The 18,857-nt window shown below is 37.8% G+C and overlaps 1 long non-coding RNA gene across 1 annotated transcript in view; it reads left to right on the top strand.

The window, feature by feature from the left end:
* Positions 1–814: 814 nt before the first annotated feature.
* The window catches only part of LOC127210087 (uncharacterized), a 345,427-nt gene continuing 327,384 nt past the window's right edge, over positions 815–18,857 (top strand). Inside the window, exon 1 of the long non-coding RNA XR_007833261.1 lies at positions 815–859. This is a non-coding gene — a long non-coding RNA (uncharacterized LOC127210087). The remainder of the gene's footprint in view (positions 860–18,857) is intronic.

The following is an 18,857-nucleotide window of genomic DNA, read 5'->3' as shown; positions in this document are numbered from 1 at the left end:
CAACCTAAAAGCTGCTGTGTTTCTTGGAGCATTGAACTGAGAGAGATCAGTAAGTTTGGAGAGATAGAGAAAAAGTGACGATTCATTCTCCTATTTTAACTTAGGGAATTGCCAGACTTAGGGATTGTAACAGTTCCTAAAACCACTTTTCGAGGACAAGACAAAAAATGAAGTGAGAGGGCCCGCCCCCCCCACCCCACATATTATCTATCTGTCTGTCTGTCTGTCTATCTATCTATCTATCTATCTATTTATCTATCTATCTATTTATTCATCTATCATCCACTTACATCTATCTATGTATTATAGATGTATGTGAGAGAGAACTAGGCATGAAGCAATTAAGCCAGCACATTCAGAAACAGGGTTTTTCTTTTCTTTAATTCTGGACTCAACATCTATTTCCTCATATTCCTCCTGGCCTGACCAGTTCAAGGCAAATTGGTAAACTAGTACCCAAGCTTATTTCCTTAAAGCAAGCTTCAGTTCAGAAGAGAGTTCTGATGTTCTTCTCCCAAGGATTAGAAATCTTTAGACAGGTCCCCTCTGCACCACAAAGTAGTTTTAACCTTCAAAAGTAGCAGCATCCTTTGGTGTCTTCAGAGCAAAGCCCACAGAGAACACCATTCTACAGGACTCAAACAGTACCATGCAAGAGCTCAATCATCTCCAAGGGGCTTTCATTTAACAAAAGGGAAAGGAAACAAGTCTTTGTTGGTTGTCCCTTTCTTTTCTTTTCTTTTCTTTTTTTTTTTTTCCTCACCCCTAGAAACAAAAGGCGATTCAATTCTCTCTTCCTTTTTTTCCTCTCTACTGCACTTCCAGAATTCTCTGTGGCGTGCTGCTGTAGAAGACAAAGGTCACTGGCTCCTCTATAACCCATGCAACAATAACCTTCTTAATATCATGCAAATTTTCTGTTACAACCATTACCCTGGAAAGACAGGGGGGAAGGACACTTGCAGTGAGTTCCATGGATTTATGAACATAAGAATATAGAACTTTTCTACTTCCACTTTGCAGATATGATTTAAAATTCTTTGTTTCAAAAACAAGTAAAAAAACTATGACAAGTAACCTGGTAGTTCATTCCCTAGTAGAGGTGTTAGGATAATGAAAACTACCATGCCTGAAAAAAAAAACTCTCTCAAATCCATGTACTATTGGAATTAAGATGAAAGGTTTAAGGGACACAGGCATAAACTAGACATTCATGTGTTTTTGGATAGAAGGCATAGGTGTGCGATCAGCTTTAGTATGTTGAACTGCTTAACTATGAGTTTAGGGGCCTATTTTGTTAATCAGTTCCTAGCAGGTTTTATGCATTAAATTTACTCTTGCAAAATACGAGAGTTATTCTTATCCATATCTCTCAGTTTGACTGATTAATTATCTATGGTTCCCCAGCACATCCCATGATCACAGTAATGTTCTTTGGAGATATAATCATCAAAGAGCATCCCTTGGTTAGTATAGTACATGAGGTGGGTATAAATAATGAAACAGAACTGGAGCCGTTAATTCGTTCTGTTTTGTTTTCAGTGCTTGAAGGTTGGTTTACCAGGTAGGGGGTAAAAAAGAGTTGGGAAGTGAATGGGAGGAGAAGTGAGTTTAGCAACATTCCTTTCAACCCATCCAACTATCGGGACCATACACTCCAAGTCCTAGCAAGCCTTCATGTCTTAAAAGTTGTTATTTTGGCTTGCCAAGCTTTCAGCACCACAAAGGCACATTTAGGACTAAGATTGCACTTCTCCCAATCAGATGGTTAGCAGAAAGTATCCGCCTGTAATACAAACATCAACCTGACATTTGGTGCAGGTTTTTAAGCAGTATATTGTAAATAGTGTGCAAAAATGTTGATGTAGTATTGCTTATTAAGAATTTAGAAGAGGACAAAAATAAAAGTGTCTCAGGAACAGACACCACTGATTTTTTAAAAAATATATATTTTATTAATTTATTCATATTACATCTCAGTTATCCCATCCCTTCTATCCTCCCATTCCTCCCTCCCTCTCATTTTCCCCTTACTCCCCTCCCCTATGACTGTGACTGAGGGGGACCTCTTCCCCCTGTATATGCTCATAGGGTATCAAGTCTCTTCTTGGTAGCCTGCTGTCCTTCCTCTGAAAATCTAGCCAATGGACAGGACATTCTTCACAGTTGGGTGGAGAGCGGGGACTGACTTTCACACGAACTCTAATGCCCCATGTTTGACCATGTCCTCTGGATGGGGAGGCCTGGCGGCACCACTGACTCTTAATAGGATTGAAGTGCCAGTAAATTGAGCTGTGACTAATGACCAGGGTTAGCACAGGTGGCCTGTATTGTGTAGTTTTCTTCCTCATGTTGTCATGTTGTGTAATATTAATGCCAAGACATTCCATCCCTTGTCCCATTGTCATACTCTTTCACCTAGTTCCTGCTTTCTCTGTGCATATATATATATATAGCTTGAATGCAATCGTTTTGAAATAAAGCTCTGGCCCACCAGATTACTTGATACTGAACCCCTTTTCTCATAAATCCTCCATGGCTATCGATGATCTAATGTGTCTTTTCCCAACACTTGTGGAAATGCCTATACTAGTGTCCTCAGGAAGACCTAAGACAAGCCTTATTGCCTTATGGGTAATGAAGTACTGAGTACTCCAGTCTGCTCCCGGAATGTCAGCCTATGCTTGGGTTGATGGTTTTGTTCCTGTTCAAAACAGTAGGGCACAGTAGGTCTTGGCCAAATAATGTAGTAAGAGAATATGCCTAGGGAAGGTGTGACTCTTCAGATCTCTTCATTTGGCCTTGCCAATGGGACATGGGGAAGTATGCCAAATCCAAATTTTGGTTTGGCCTTCAGAGCTCAAATTCACGACAGTATCATCGTGCTATCAAGCTCCAGAAGACAAAATCCAAACATGGAATGTAACAATAGAGTTGTTCTCTGGAATAATTTGAAATTCAAATTACTGCTTCATTTACCCACTTAAACATAATGATTCATTTGACCTCCTAAGAAAATGAAATACTACAGAATTCGATTATTTTGCCTTATGGTTTTAAAATAATGCAAATACAGAAGAGGGGGGGAAATCAACTTTTTAAAAGAATCAGAAAATGGGTGAGTCCCATATAAGGCCTTCTGGGATCTAAAACATATAGTCTCCCTTCTGTGTCTGCTTTGAACCTGTCAAATCAACATCTGGATTGAAGTATGCACTCTTTCTTCTTCTTTTTCTCTGACAGTATACTCCACTTCCTTTTACTTGCTTGGCTTGTAACTAGAAGCTCATCCATGCAGGAATACATTCTATGGGATTGTTATTCATGGAAAGCTTCTTGGAAATGCTCATTGGATTGCATACATTGAATGTCAACTTGACCTTTTGCTCTGAGTGCATGACATTCTTTCTAACACTGTTGTGTGACTCTTGTGGAGGTCAAGACGCTGATGCTGGATATTATCTTCATTTGTAAGTGGAATTTTATGACCCAAGTATCAGGAGGAATTGGATAGCTACCAGAAAAACCTGGTTATAACTTAATAGTAGATTGTCCCCCACTGTCCTTAGAGACTCCCTCAATACATTTTCTCTCTATCTTCACTTCACTTTTTCTATGAATTGTCTTTTCCTACCAATCTTCTTTCTATAAATGTGGTATATGTTAAGAGATATCCATAAAATTTTATAGCAGTAAACATTAAATTAGGTTCATGATCAAGCTCTGCTCCTATCAGGACCTGGAGACCCTTCTCCTTGGTCCTCCTGAGTACATGTGGGCCCGCCCTCAGCTATTATTCTGTTTAAAAGGAGACCACAATGTGACTAAAATTTGTGAGATATGCTTTCCTCAATATTTAATGTTTAAGAAGTGATGTTTTACAAATGATCAAGGTCACAAGCAAAATAAGCATAAATAACTATAAATAGATACACATAAAGATTTTATCTATTTGTACTTACAATGAACTAAACAATAGACAGGCCTAATATTTGGTTTAAGGTATTTCACTTTTTCTATAAAAATCTAGAAAAGGCAAATAAAATATGTAGGTATGTGTATATAATGTGTGTATGTGCATTCAAAATATAAAGATAACTAAGGCAGTAAAAATGTATTCATCAAAAGAATTATATATAACAGGGCATTGGCTATCTGTGTACCCTGTTAATATACCCTTGAGATCTTATTTTATAAATATTTTAGATCACTTTTCTCCTACTGAGATATCACACAAATGCTTCTTGGTTGTTAAATATTCTCCAAAAAAATATTTTATTGGCTGAACACTTCACTGTATACATGTGCAAACATATATTGGAAAGGATTTATTTTTGTATAAGAAAGAAATTAATCCTTAGGTAAATCAATTTATCTCAATAATAACAACCATAAATTTAAAATAATCTTTTTCCTCTTTGTTTTGAACAAAATTTATATATCTATTTTTAAAATATGTAAGCTATTTTTCTGAAAATCTCATGTGTGAATATACTGCATTTATATTACTCCCACCTTCTCTCTTCCTAAATTATTTATTACATTCATTGATTAAATTGAGTTTTGGGGGCTGGGAAGATGGCTCAGAGGTTAAGAGCACTGTCTGTTCTTCCAGAGGTCCTGAGTTCAATTCCCACCAACCACATGGTGGCTCACAACCATCTATAATGAGACATGATGCCCTCTTCTGGCCTGCACTGTATACATAATAAATAAATAAACAAATAAATCTTTAAAAAAAATAAATTGAGTTTTGGTACATATAGTATGTAAAACAAAAGTCTTTTGGTTTCTACACATTGCTCTAAATAAATCACTTTTGAGCTAAGTATTACTATAAGATTATTATTTTAATTCCAAAAGAAAAATGTTCCTGGTTAAAGAATATTGAAAGTTTTACACTGGCAGCTAAGAAAAGGAAGCCCTAAAAGATAAAGTTCTATAGAACTACATTTTTCAGGCAAACAAAACTAAAATTTGGTATTCATCTTTCTGCTTTGTTTGGGTACACAACACCTTCAGGTACCACTAGCCCATAAGATTCGAGGCTCTAAATAGGCACCAGCTGAACCTTTCCATGTTCAATGTGTTGTGTAGGTGTTATCTGCAGCAATAGTACCTTGCCATCAGTTGTGAAGAGCAACCAATAGCCTTGGCAACAGGATAGGTTGCTTGGTGTTTCCTATTGGACCCCTTTGACCAACAACTCTAGTAGCTATCCCCCATTCCTGGCACTGGAAGTTTCATTTGGTGATGAAAGATGTCTAGTTGGGGCTTTGCCTTCCTCAATTTTTGGTGACTTCTTTAGAACGCCTTCATATATGTGTATATCTAAGAAATCTTCGACTGTGATAGTCTCCCATCTGATCCCTCAAATGGCCCTTAGTTTCAGCTGGCCTTCCCCCTATTCCCTTCCTACCTCACCTTGTTGAATTCTGTTTTTCATGTACCTTTCGTCATCCATCCATAACTATCTATTCATTTTTTCCCTTTCCTGGGGAGGTCAATCTGTCCTCTCCTCTCACTTATTCTATACCTAACATCTGTAGTGCTATAGATTGTAGCTTGCTTATCTTTGCCTTGGCAGCTCATCTCCACATATAAGCAAATACATACTATGTTTGTCTTTCTGTGTCTGTGTCTGTATCCTCACACAGGATGTTCTTTTTTTACCAGCTCCATTCATTTGCCTGTGAATTTCATGATATCATTTTAATGGCTGAATAGTATTCCCTTCATGTGTTTAAGGACTTTTTATTTATATAATCCCCTATCTGTGGGGAAAGCACAGCAGACATTATTGATCCCGTCTCACAGATGAGAAAACTGAGGTTTCAGAGAGATGGAAATGTCTTTTAAATGGCCTTCTAGCTAGTAGAAGATCTAATGACTTTAGCCCATGGCAACTATTCATCTGAAGCAATACGCCATTTTATAAAGGTGTATGTGTGTGTGTGTGTGTGTGTGTGTGTGTGTCTGCATGGGTGCTTACTTGCTTGCTTCCTTATGGAAGCCAGAAAAGGACACCGGGTCCTCAGTAGCTAGAATTGCAAGCAGTAGCCAAGGCCCTGCCATGGGTGCTAGGAATCAATACCTTGTCCCCAGAATCAGCAGAAAGTGCACTTACTTCCTTGGCTATTACTGCAGCCCCAGTTGTACACTTTCTAAAGTGTTGGAAAGTGTATTAAAAACTAATGAGGACCACCTTGGACAAGAACAAAGGGTTACACATTGTACGGTTTGATGCAGACAAGAGAGGAAAATGACTGAACTGCTCTCCGGAAACAGCAGGGGCCTTTTAACATGCGGCAGAACAGGGGAGCCACTCAGTCCATTTCATGCTCCTATCCTCCACAGTAATAAGAATTAACTTCAAACAGAAAATTTAAGGATGTGATTACTATGGGCCTAAGTCCTTTCACCAAAAACAAGAATTTAACTCACAGCCCAAGCTAAATGCAATCATGTGGGGGAGATTTAATGCCAGAATCATCTAACCTCTTCCTTATGACAGGTACATAGATGTGTTTATCAGGCTTGCCTTAGAAGAAAATATACTGATGTGAAGTTCCAAGTGTTGGATTTTCATGAAGTCAACCATTGCCGTTTAACCCCATGTCTGGCTGGGACAAGCACTTGGGAGATGGTTATTCATTAGCCCTAGTCTATGTACAAGGTAGATTTAACGAGTATTTATGGACTGAACTCTTAGAAGAGGTTGGTCTGATAAGGGTTTCTCTTTCTGTCTCTGTCTCTGTGTCTCTGTCTCTGTCTCTGTGTCTCTGTCTCTGTGTCTGTGTCTCTGTGTCTCTGTGTCTCTGTCTCTCTGTCGCTGTCTGTCTCTGTCTCTGTCTCTCTGTCTCTGTCTCTCTCTCTCTCTCTCTCTCTCTCTCTCTCTCTCTCTCTCTCTCATGCAGAGTTGCTACATAGCCTCATGTAAACACCAAAGTCAGCTAAAACTTCAAGTAAAACAAAGAAACAAGCTAAAAACAGAAACAGGACACATTTTGTACCCATATAGGCTTACTCTTCAATTCCTATCTGGGTAAGCTAGAATAATAACTGTACAATTGCATCCTAATTTATACTCCAAATGAAAAAACGCATTTTTTTAAAGAGAGGGCTTTTTAAGTGTCAGAGAAAAGGCATATTAAACTATTATTTCTTTCTCGGTGATCATAAAACCATGCATTCTGAAATCAGGACAGCTAGATACTTAAAAGCCCTATATACATGGTAATAAATAAAATGAATGAATAATTGAAATTTTGTATTATGTTGCACCAATAGATTAATTTTTACAAGGAAACTTATTTCCAGTCATGATCTTAGGAAGTGAACTCTCATTAGTAGCTGTCAGTGAAGGGGGGAGGTGATGGACATTTACCACACAGAGAGAAACTACAAGGCTAAAGTTCTTCTTGACTCTTAACAGCGTTCCACAGGTAATTCATAATCAACTCAACAAGCCAAACTGGCTCTGAGGTAGATCTTGATGCCATATCATAGACTTCTCCACTCCCCCCCCCAATCATTGTCAATTCCAGCAGCTTTTAAATCCAGGCAGTTCTCTGAAAGCTTTAAAGGGAGATTCCATTCAGAACAAAGACAATTCACCTTTTTCAAATCATGGAAAAACTAAACCCTCAAAACAAATCTCGCCATGAAAATAGAACATATCATTAAAAGAAGTTGATTCAGATAAAACTATTCCAGCTTCCAGTGTCACATTCTTTCCATGAATAAGTGCACAGATATAGGTATGTGACGTTTCAAAAAATCAGAACTTGTTTGTGAATTTACTTCCATTCTCTTTATAATTATCCTGAATATGAATAGTAGTTCTATGTTTCACAGGTCAGAATGTGGTTTTTTTTTTTTTTTTTTTTTTTTTTTGCTGTTTTTTTTTTTTTTTTTTTTACTAATCTTTTTATGTCTCTTATATGCCTGCCTGTGCATAATATGTGTGTATTATTCATATGTGTGTGTTTGTGTGTGCACACATTTGTGATTGAGTGCAGATGCATAAATGGCGCTATGCACTTTGGGGGGTTATAAAACAGTGTGTCAGGTTGTCAGGTGCCAGTCCTCTTCTGCTTTCTTTGAGACAGTGTCTCTTGTTATCCATGCCTGAGTACTGCAGACTAGGTGGCCCCTGAGTTCTCAGGGATTCTCCTGTCTGTCTTCCAGCTCAGTATAGAAACTCTGGGTGTATAGATGTGTGCTATCACATACGGTTTTACATGTGCTCGGGAGGTCTGATTTCAGGTCTTTATGCTTGCCCAGCAAGCTCCTAATCATTGAGCCATCTCCTCAGCCCCCCTACTATTATTTCCATGTCAATGCCAATCCCTTACTGTTATCTTTGCCAAGAACTTTCAGAAAAATCCCATGCCTCTTCATCTGAAATGAATATTTGCTTTATGCTTCTTCAATTCAGAATAGCTGTCCATTCTCCTTCAGTTGAAGATTTAAATGACATGTAAGTGTTTTTTGCTTCTTGGATGAGGTAGTAAGCAGAACTAGCTTGAAATCTAGGTAAAGAAAGGAAGAAAATGCCGTGACTCCCAGTGGATGCAAAAGGAACATCTCAAACCAAATGGGAGAGAGGATGTGCCTCATTCTCTCAGTTCATGACTTAGCATCGATCCTAAGAAACATGGTTTTGAATGCAATGGGGTCCATTTCTGATGGTTTTCTTGGTCCTGAATTCTTTCTACTCTAATATTTCCTCCAATGGTAGAAATAAAGTATCCCACAATAAATTTTTTAGTCAAAAGCTTACCCAGCGGATGTAAAATATAGTAAATTACTGAGGACCCACAATCCCCAACCTATGACAAAGACACTGGGGGCAGAGCAAACAGTACAGCTTGGCTTCTTACTTTTTGGGCTTTCAGTTTAAAGTGGAAGGCAGATACTATGTAAGCAACTACAATGCTAAGTGCTGCAAAGGAGAAGCCTAGATAGCAGTGGAGATGGATAGTGGGAGACCTAGCACAGTGTACACAACTGTAGATGCATGGGATGGGCGAATGGGGATGTGCACAAAACATCCCAGAGGGTCTGTCAACTTAGCAGAAACCTGAAGGATGAAGCAAAGGGATAAAGAGCTGTTAGTTTTTATGTGCTGATGCTCAGCTCTCAACTCCAAAAGGTACCGTTAGGTTATATGTACATTCTCCCTGAACATGCAAGCAATGCCTTTCACGGATGCCTGTAAGATGAATAAGAGCGGGTAACTAATGAGCATGGGTAGGAAATGATTGAAGGAGAGGAAATGTACTCTTGAGGAAGGAGAATAAACTACATCCAAGGAGAATCATGGCAGCCAAGCATGGCACCAGGGTTGCAATGGCTGGCCTTTATCTATGCTTCTAATCGCTGACCTTTATCTACTGTTACTGGCTTATCTTTTTTATTCAAAGTATAAAATCATTTGTTTTGTCTTTTTTGTTTGTTTGTTTGGTGGGTTAGGTTAGTTGGTTTTGGCCGGCTTTTTAAAGACATAGTTTCTCTACAAAACCCTGGATATCTTGGAACTCACTATGTAGACCAGGCTAGATTAGAACTCACAGAGATCCCCTCTCTCTAGCTCCCAAGTGCTGGAATTAAAGGTGTGTGCCATGGTGCCACAATGAGTCATTTTTACAAAATGCACTCAAAACATCACTCATTATTTCATTCTGAGGAGTGGTGAAGTTTAATGAACGGCTAGATTTTTTTTTTTTTTAACTTTGCTTACTGTTATGAGCTTTTTTTGATGGTAGAATTGGGACTACAGCCAACTCTAGCTCTCTACAAAGACTGGTGCAAGTGCATAGTCTGGGACAGGTAAGGTTTGGGGAGAAAGGAGAATATATGGATTCTTGGGGTGAAGGCAGTTCATTGTACCAACTCATAGAATGAGGCATCATTTGACTCAACTTTTAATGTATTGTGTTTTAGGCACAAGGTGAAAGATACAAATAGGACATGAAAAGTAGTTGTAAAGAAAAGATCTTAACCTTGGGTGCAAATCTGGGAATAAAACACCACATTTTGGCGTATTCATAGCTTTTATGCATGTCAAAATTATCTAAGTGTATTAAAGGATTAGAAATGTCAGTAGAATTAAAACATCTCAAACTTCATATCTCAAACTTTATTAAACTTTCAAGAAATAAAATAAAATCCTATTTTTTCCTGGTCATTTTTCTCATATTCACTAAGGGCTGGAGACATCCTCAGTAGTTAAGAGCACTGGATTTTCTCCCGGAGGACTGGGCTCAATTCCCAGAATCCATGATGGCTCACAATGCTGGTGTCCAGGGTCACTAGGCATAAATGTGGTACATAGGCATACACTCATACACATATAATAATAATAATAATAATAATAATAATAATAATAATAATAATAATAATAACAACAACAACAACAATAACAACAACAACAATAATAATAATATAAAAATAAAAAAAATTTTAAAAGCTGTGTGTGATGGTGTGCCCGTTAATCCAGCACTCAGGAGGCAGAGGCAGGCAGTTCTCTGTGAGTTCGAGAGACCAGGCTGGTCTGTAGACTTAGTTCAGGGCTGCACAAAGAAACCCTATCTTGAAAAACCAAATAAACAAACAACAAATAAATAAACAACTATTGATGAAATTTTTTGAGTGTTTTAATTTTTCTGTTTTTAACATTTGAGAATTTTACACAAGTAAATAATGTGCTTTGACGAAGGCCACACCTAATTTCCTCCCTTCCAACTCCTCTGCTACAGCCACTGTCACTAGCCCTTTCCCAGTTCCATTTGTTCTTTTTCCTTTCTTTCTTTTTTTCTTTTTTTTTTTTTTTTTTTTTAGACAGCGTCTCTCTGTGTTAGCCTTGGCTGTCCTGGAGACCAGGCTGGCCTCAAACTCAAAGCAATCTGCCTGCCTCTGCCTCCCAAGTGCTGGAATTAAAGGAGTGTTCCACCACACCCGGCCTTGTCTTTTTTTTCAAGCTGAAAGATCTGCTGTGTCCTGCCTATATGGTCATGGCATGGAGCCATCTATTGCAGCATGGGTTGCCTCTAAGGAGTTGTAACTTTGAAGACAGCTGCCTCTACCAGCTCCTAACTCTTGCCAGTAGCCTCAAATAGGGTTGGAAATTTTGGACCATGTCCCTTCTCAGTGCTGGTGTTTCTGTCTTACCTGGTCTTCAGTAGGCTGTCGCATCTTCTGTGAGTTTATATGAGCAACTACCCTGTCGAGTTTGGAAAACAACTATAAAACAGTGTTTTCTACTGCCCATGGTTCTTATAATCTTTTCACCCACACACTCACACACACACACACCTTCTCTGATGATCCCTGAATCTTTGGAGGCTTGTTCGCTGGTGGTGAGTAATTGTGGGTCTCTTTACTAATCACCATCTATTACAAAAAGAAGCTTGTCTGATGAGGCATGAGTGATGCACTGATTTGTAGGTACAATGCTAAGTCATTAGGAGTTTGTGCGACACTAAATCCATTTAGCACAATGATCATAATAGGTTCACCCTGCAACCCATGAGCTACCTTAGCACAGGTCCTTGGCCCTATTAATGGTGCCAGAAATTGCTACATCTTGCGAAGCTGACCTTAAATCCAATCTGAAAGCCCTTGATTATTCCCATGAATTTTCCAGAGTAGTTATTACTGTAGCTCACAGAGAGAGTTCATGGCGGATTCAGACTGATGATTATTTTTATTCCTTGGCAGTATGGATGGCGTCTGTCTTCCATCACTGATGAAAGTAGTAGTGATGAAGATACCAGATCAGTCCCAGCTTGATAACCCCGTGTTCTGAGACTCCAGTGTTTGGGTATCTTCAGCAATAGTCTTATCATCCAGTCCTGGTGGTATCCAAGAGCACTGGAATGGTCAGGAATCTGGAGGAATCTGTAGACACCCACTGATCGACAACTCCTGGCCAGGGGACCCACACTTGACCCTGAACTTATTGTTGCTCAGCACACAGTGCCTATGTGCTCGTTTGCCTCGCTGTTACTGGGGAATTTCATATATACAAACGGACTCTTCTACAGTAGTAGATCTACATATAAAATTTTCAAAGGCATTTAGTGTTTGTTAACTGCCTAATACTCTCTCCTCTAATCTGCCTTCCCATGCCCCATTCCACTTAATCCTTCTTGCTCTATTCCCCTTCATCCTACCTACATTACATACTTCTCCTTTGAAATCCTCCCATGGTCCCTAATTACTTGCCTGACTTCTGTGGGTATTCCATCTTAAACACACACACATCTGTGATTCAAAGCTAGCATCCACAAATGAGAGAGTATGTGTGATGGTTGTCTTTCTGACTCTGGGTTACCTCACTCAATATAATTTTTCCCAGGTTGATCCATCTACCCACAAATTTTATTATTCTTTAGAGATGAGTAATATTCCACTGTGTGAATGTACCACATTATCATTGGTTTTTTATTGTTTGATGGACATCTAGGCTATTTCTTTTTCTTGGTAATTGTGACTAGAACAGCAATGATTATGGATAAAAATATCTCTCCAATAAATTAGTCATCTATCTTCTCTTATTTATAGTTTGAGTATATGCAGGGGCTTCATATGTGTTTCCCTTTCTATACATCATGCCAGCATTTATTGTTATTTGTGATTTTATATAAGTCATTCTGCCTGGAGTAAGGTGGAATCTCAAAGTAGTTTTAATTATCCTGATGACCAACAATATTGAACATTATTTTTTCTTATTTTCTGGATTATATCTTTTATTTTTGAGAATATAATTACATCATTTTCTACTTCACCTTTCTCCCTCCAAACCATCACATATACCCTTCTTGCTTTCTTCCAAGTTCATGGCCTCTGTTTTTATTAATTGTTGTTAAACACAGACACACACACACACACACACACACACACACACACACACACACTTCTTGTATTGATGTATTCTGGGCTGACCATTTGATATTAAACTTTTCCATTTCTATGTCTTCTTTTGAGAATTCTGCTCAATTCCATGCCCTAAGACTTAAGTGAGCTCTTTGTTTTCTTGATCTTTAGGGTTTCATTTGCTTGTTTGCTTGCTTGTTTTGTCTGTGTGTTTAACTGGTTCTTTGTAAATTATAGACACTAATCTCCTGTCAGAATATTGGTGAAGATCTTCTTCCATTCTGTAGGCTGCCTCCTCACTTAGATAACGGTGTTTTGTTTGTTTGTTTGTTGTTTTAATAGAAGCTTTCTGGTACTATCAGGTCCTATTTACCAGTTGTTGGCTTAATATCCATGCTACCAGGGCCCTCTTCAGATTTTTTTTTTTCTATGCCAAATAGTTTAAACATGTTCAGTAATTTTTCCTCTAAAAGATTCAGGGTATTGAGTTTTATGTTGAAGTCTTTTATCAATTTGGAGTTGAGTTTTATGTAGCCTGGGAGATAAATATTTAGTTTCACTCTTTTACACATCTCTACTCAATTTGATGAGCAATATTTGTTGGTGCTATCTTTTCTCCGATATGTTTCTCACCTCTTTGTCAAAATTCAGGTGGCATTTGGATTGTATGCTTGTATGTGGCTCCTCGATTTTACACCATTAACAAAAGTATCAATTATTATGCCAGTAACTTATTTCTTTAGCACTATAGTATATATCTGTATATCTGTATATATCTGTATATCTGTATACAGATTATCTGTAGTATAACTTAAAGTCCGGGATGGTGATACATTCAACAATTCTTATATTTTTCAGGGTTGATTTATTTATCCTAGACATTTTGTTTCATCCCATGAAATTTGACTTTTTAAATTTTCTGTGAATAACTACATTGGCATTTTCACAGGAATTATACTGAATCTATAAATTGCTTTGCTATAATAATCATTTATAGTATTAATTATACAAATGGAGAATCATAGAGATTCTTTCCATCTTCTGATGTTTGTTTCAGCTTATTTTTTCTCCTGTGGATTAAAGTTTTCATTATACAATCCTTTCAGTTTCATGGTTTGAGGAAACTACTTACTAGCCCTTTGGAAGTTATTGTGAATAATATTATTTTTTAAATTTACTTTTAATTTATATATTCACTTTACATGCCAATTGTAGCACCCTCCCTCCTCTCTTCCTGGTCCCTCCCTCCCATCATCTCCCCCATTACCCGCCCACCCCCATCATCAGAGAAGGGAAGTTCCTGCCCAAACACTCCAACACTTCAAATTGCATCAGGACTCAGCTCAACCTAACCCACTGAGGCCGGGCAAGGCAGTCCCATTAGGGAGAATTGATAGAAAGCAGGCAACAGAGTCCATGTCATAGGCAGCACTTGCTCAACTTACTAAGGGACCCACATGAAGATAAAACTGCTCATTGGTTACACAGGTATAGGGATCCTAGGTCCAGTCCATGCATACTTTTTATGGTGCCTTTGTCTCTCTAAGCCCCCATAAGTCTAGGTTAGTTGATTCTCTTGGTCTTGCAGCATTCTTGTCCCCTCCAGGTCCTTCTATCCTCTCTCCCACTTTTTCGCAGAAATCCTCAGCTCCACCTAATGTGTGGCTATGAGTCTCAGCATCTGAGTCCATCAACTGCTGGGTGGGGCCTCTCAGAGACTTCTATCTGTAAACATAGGAGAGCATCCTTAATGATGTCAGGGGTTGGCTGTCTACTATGGAGTGGGTCTCAGGTCAGGCCAGGGTTTGGTTAGACATCCTCTCAGCCTCTATTCTAGCTTTATCTCTGCACATCTTATAGACAGGTAGCTTTTGGGTCAAATGTCTTGTGGGTGAATTGGTGTTCCCTTCCCACCTCCTCAGTCTCCTTTCTAGGTCTTCTGGTTGTCTCAGTGATGCCCTCAACCTGGGTTTCCTTTTTCTTTCCAAGCCCTCTAACCTCTCCTTCCCATTTTCCCACATTTGACCCCCATCTTGTTTCCCCGACACACACCCTCTCCCATTCAGTTCTTTCTCTACTTCCATTTTCATGATCTATTCTATTTCCCCACCTGAGTGACATTCAAGGAGAGCCTCCTTTGGGCCCTTCTTGTTACTTAGCATTTTGGGGTCTGTGAAGTGTAGTATGGTTATCCTGTAATACATGTCTAATATCCACTTATAAGTGAGTACATACCTGGTATTCCTACCATGTCTTTCTGGGTCTGGGTTACCTTCCTCAGGATGACCCTTTCTAATTCCATCCATTTGCCTGCAAATTTCATGATTTCCTTGTTTTAAATAGCTGAGTAGTATTCCATTGTGTAAATGTACTAGATTTTCTTTATCCATTCTTCATTTGAGGGATATCTAGGTTGTTTCCAGTTTCTGTTATTATGGACAAATAGTTCCAGCTATTATGAATAAAGCTGCTATGAACATAGTTGAGCAAATGTCCTTGTGGTATGGTGGAGCATCTTTTGGGTATATGCCCGGAAGTGGTATAGCTGGGTATTGAGGTAGTACTATTTCCAATTTTCTGAAAAAGCACCCGACTGATTTCCAAAGTAGATGTACAAGTTTGCAGTCTGATCAGCAGTAAAGGAATGCTGCCTTTTCTCGACATCCCTGCCAACATGCTGTCATTTGAGATTTTGATCTTAGCCATTCTGTCAGGTGTAAGATGGAATGTCAGAATCCTTTTGATTTGCATTTCCCTGATGACTAGTGACATTGAGCATTTCTTTAGATGCCTCTTTGCCATTCAAGATTCCTCTGTTGAGAATTATCTCTCTAGCTCTGTACCCCATTTTTAATTCAGTTATTTGGTTTCATGGTGTTTAATTTTTTGAGCTCTTTATATATTTTGGATATTTGCCTTTTGTCAGATGTAGGGTTGATGAAGACCTTTTACCAATCTTTAGGCTGCCATTTTGTTCCATTAACAGTGTCCTTTGCCTTACAGAAGTTTTTCAGTTTCATGAGGTCCCATTTATTAGTTGTTGATCTTAGCGCCTGAGTTGTTGGTGTTTTGTTCAGGAAGTTGACTCCTATGTCAATGAATTCAAGGCTGGTTCCCATTTTCTCTTCTAATAGATTTAGTGTTTCTGATTTTATGTTCAGTTTTTTATTCACTTGAACTTGAGTTTGTGCAGGGTGATAAATATGGATCTATTTGCATTTTTCTACATGTAGATATCCAGTTAGATTTTTTTCTGCAGTGGATTATTTGTTTCATGGAACACAAGAAAGTGACTTTAAATCTATGCTTATGAAGATAATAGAGACCTTTAATGAGGAAATGGATACATCCCTTAAAGAAATACAGAAAAATACAATCAAAGAGGTCAAGGCCTTTAAAAAGGAAATGAATAAATCACTTAAATAAATATAGAAAAATGCAAACAAGCAGGTGAAGGAAATTAATAAAATTCTTCAAGACATGAAAATGGAAATAGAAACAAAAAAGAAAACACAAATTGAGGAAATCCTAGGGATGGAAAACTTAGAGAAGAAAATGGAAACTACAGAGCTAAGCATCACCAACAGAATACAAGAGATGAGGAAAGAATCTCAGGTGCAGAAGATACAATCAAAGAAATCAAAACATATGTCAAAGAAAATGTTAAATCTAAAAAAATTCCTCACACACAACATCCAAGAAATCAAGGACACTATGAATTGTATTATTTCTATTAATTACTTTTTTAGGATGGCTGTTGGTGGTATACATAAAGGCTACTTATTTTTGTGTTAATTTCATATACTGCTATTTTTGTTGAAAGTGTTTATTAGCTGTAGGAATTTGCTGATGTAGCATTTAGGGTCTTTTGTATATAGAATTATACCATCTGAAAATAATGATACTTTATATTTCTCATTGTCTATTGCACCCACTGCATCTTCCTCCTTATCAAGCTCTACTTATGACTTCAAGTACTATATTGAAGAGGAACTATGAAAAAGGATATCATTGCATTGTCTTGTTCCTGATTTAAGTGTGAATACTATGATTTTTTTTCTCCATTTAGTATGATGTTGACTGTGGCTCTGTTGTACATTGTTTTTGTTATGTTAAGACATGTCCTTTTATACCAATATTTCTGGGCCTTTTATCATGAAGGCATGTTGGATTTTGGCAAAGGCCTTTTCTACACCTAATAAAATTATGATGTAGCTTTTGCCTTTCTGGCTACTTATGTGGTAAGTGACATTTATTGAATTACATATAATGAAACATCCCTGCATTTCTAGCATGAAAATTACTACATCATGGGGATTGGTCTTTCTGATGTGTTCTTAAATTTGTTTTGTAAGGGTTTTATGGGCAAATTTTGCATCTATACTAATCAGAAAGACTGGCCTAATTTTTTTCACTTTTTTGGATCTTCATTTGGTTTAGGTATCTTTGTAATGCTACTTTCATAAATTGAAATTTGAACTTTCTCTTCCTTTTCTTTATCTGAAAATAAGTTGAGGAGTACTGGTGTTAGTTCTTTAAAAGTCTGATAGAATTCTATGTGGGGTCCATCTGGATTTGGGGTACCTTAGAAGAAAGGGTTTTGTTTGTTTGTTTGTTTTAAATTACTGCTCCTATCCCATTGGTTGTTGTGAGTCTCCTTAAATTATGTACTCATCTTTGTATAATTTGGGAGGTCTTATTTCATTTCCTTTAGACATTTCCAGTTTAGTAGGATACAGGTTTTTCAAGCATTGCTTTATGATACCTTGAACTTGCTGTGTTATAATACCTTAGCTTTCATCTCTCTCTTTTTTATTAATTTTACTTTTCTCTCGTTTATTTGGGAGTTAGTTTGGTTAAAGGCTTTTTAATCTTGCCAATTTTTTCAAATAGCCAACTATTTAATTGATACTTTGTTTTTTTATTGTTGTTGTTAATATTTTATTGAAAACAGCCCTGAATTTGATGGTGGCTTTACATCTACTGCTGGTTTTTGCTTTTCTCTGGCCTTCCTGTGCATTATTAAGGTTTTAACTTGAGACCTATCAAATTTTATTATATAATCACTTAGTGCTATAGAATTTCCTTAGCCTTTGTCTTTCTTGACTCCATAGATTTTTTTATGTTTATATTCATTTACATTTACTTCTAAGAATTGTTAATTTTTTCCCTTGATATAATTCTCATCCTGTAGTGTGCCATTTGCTTTCCATGAATTTGTATGTCCTCTGAAGTTTCTATTGCTTTTTATATCCAGCTTTATTCAATTATAGTCAAATAGAATGGAGGATATGATTTCAGTTGCTATATATTTATTGAGGCCCACTTTGTATCTAACAGTGGTTAATTTTAGAGAAAGTTCCATGAGCTAGTGTTTGGATGGTACATTCACTAGAAGACACGTTAAGGAAGGGGATTCTCTCCTTCTATTATGTGGGTTGTAGGTATTGACCTCAGGTCATCATACTTGGTAGCAAGTGCCTTTAACAGGTGAGCCATCTTGCTATCCCAACAATAAGAACATTTAAAACTAAGCCATTTTAGTCCCCAAGCCATCATGACAACTCAGTAGCAGATATGGACATTTCCGAAGATGCCCCACCCAAATGCATTTGCCCTCCTATCTTAGCACTTTACACACAATTGCGCCTGAAATGTTTCTCTCCCCCTTACTTTGAACAATATCTATCTATCTTTTGGTCTGAGTCCAAGCTTTGATATGTCTGGAAAGCCTTTTTTTTTTTCATCCCAGAAGAGGGATGTCCTTCTGCGATGTCCCAGGATGCCTACTGATTCTTCTTTGTCCTATTTGCAGCACCTGTTGGAATTTTCTACTATAGTATGTAAGTAATCTTCCTTCCTGACTTCTGGTGTTTCCATTCTGGTCCATAGACTCCTGCTTTTCAGGCTATGAATTGTATCTATGGATTTTCAGAAACTTGGGCACTGTAGCCTATGCTAGTCCTCCTTGAGGA

The sequence above is a fragment of the Acomys russatus genome, chromosome 27 (genome assembly GCF_903995435.1).
Source record: "Acomys russatus chromosome 27, mAcoRus1.1, whole genome shotgun sequence".
NCBI classification, from domain to species: domain Eukaryota; kingdom Metazoa; phylum Chordata; class Mammalia; order Rodentia; family Muridae; genus Acomys; species Acomys russatus.
The sequence above is the reverse complement of the archived record's forward strand: the minus strand, read 5'-3'. Positions and strand labels throughout refer to the sequence as shown.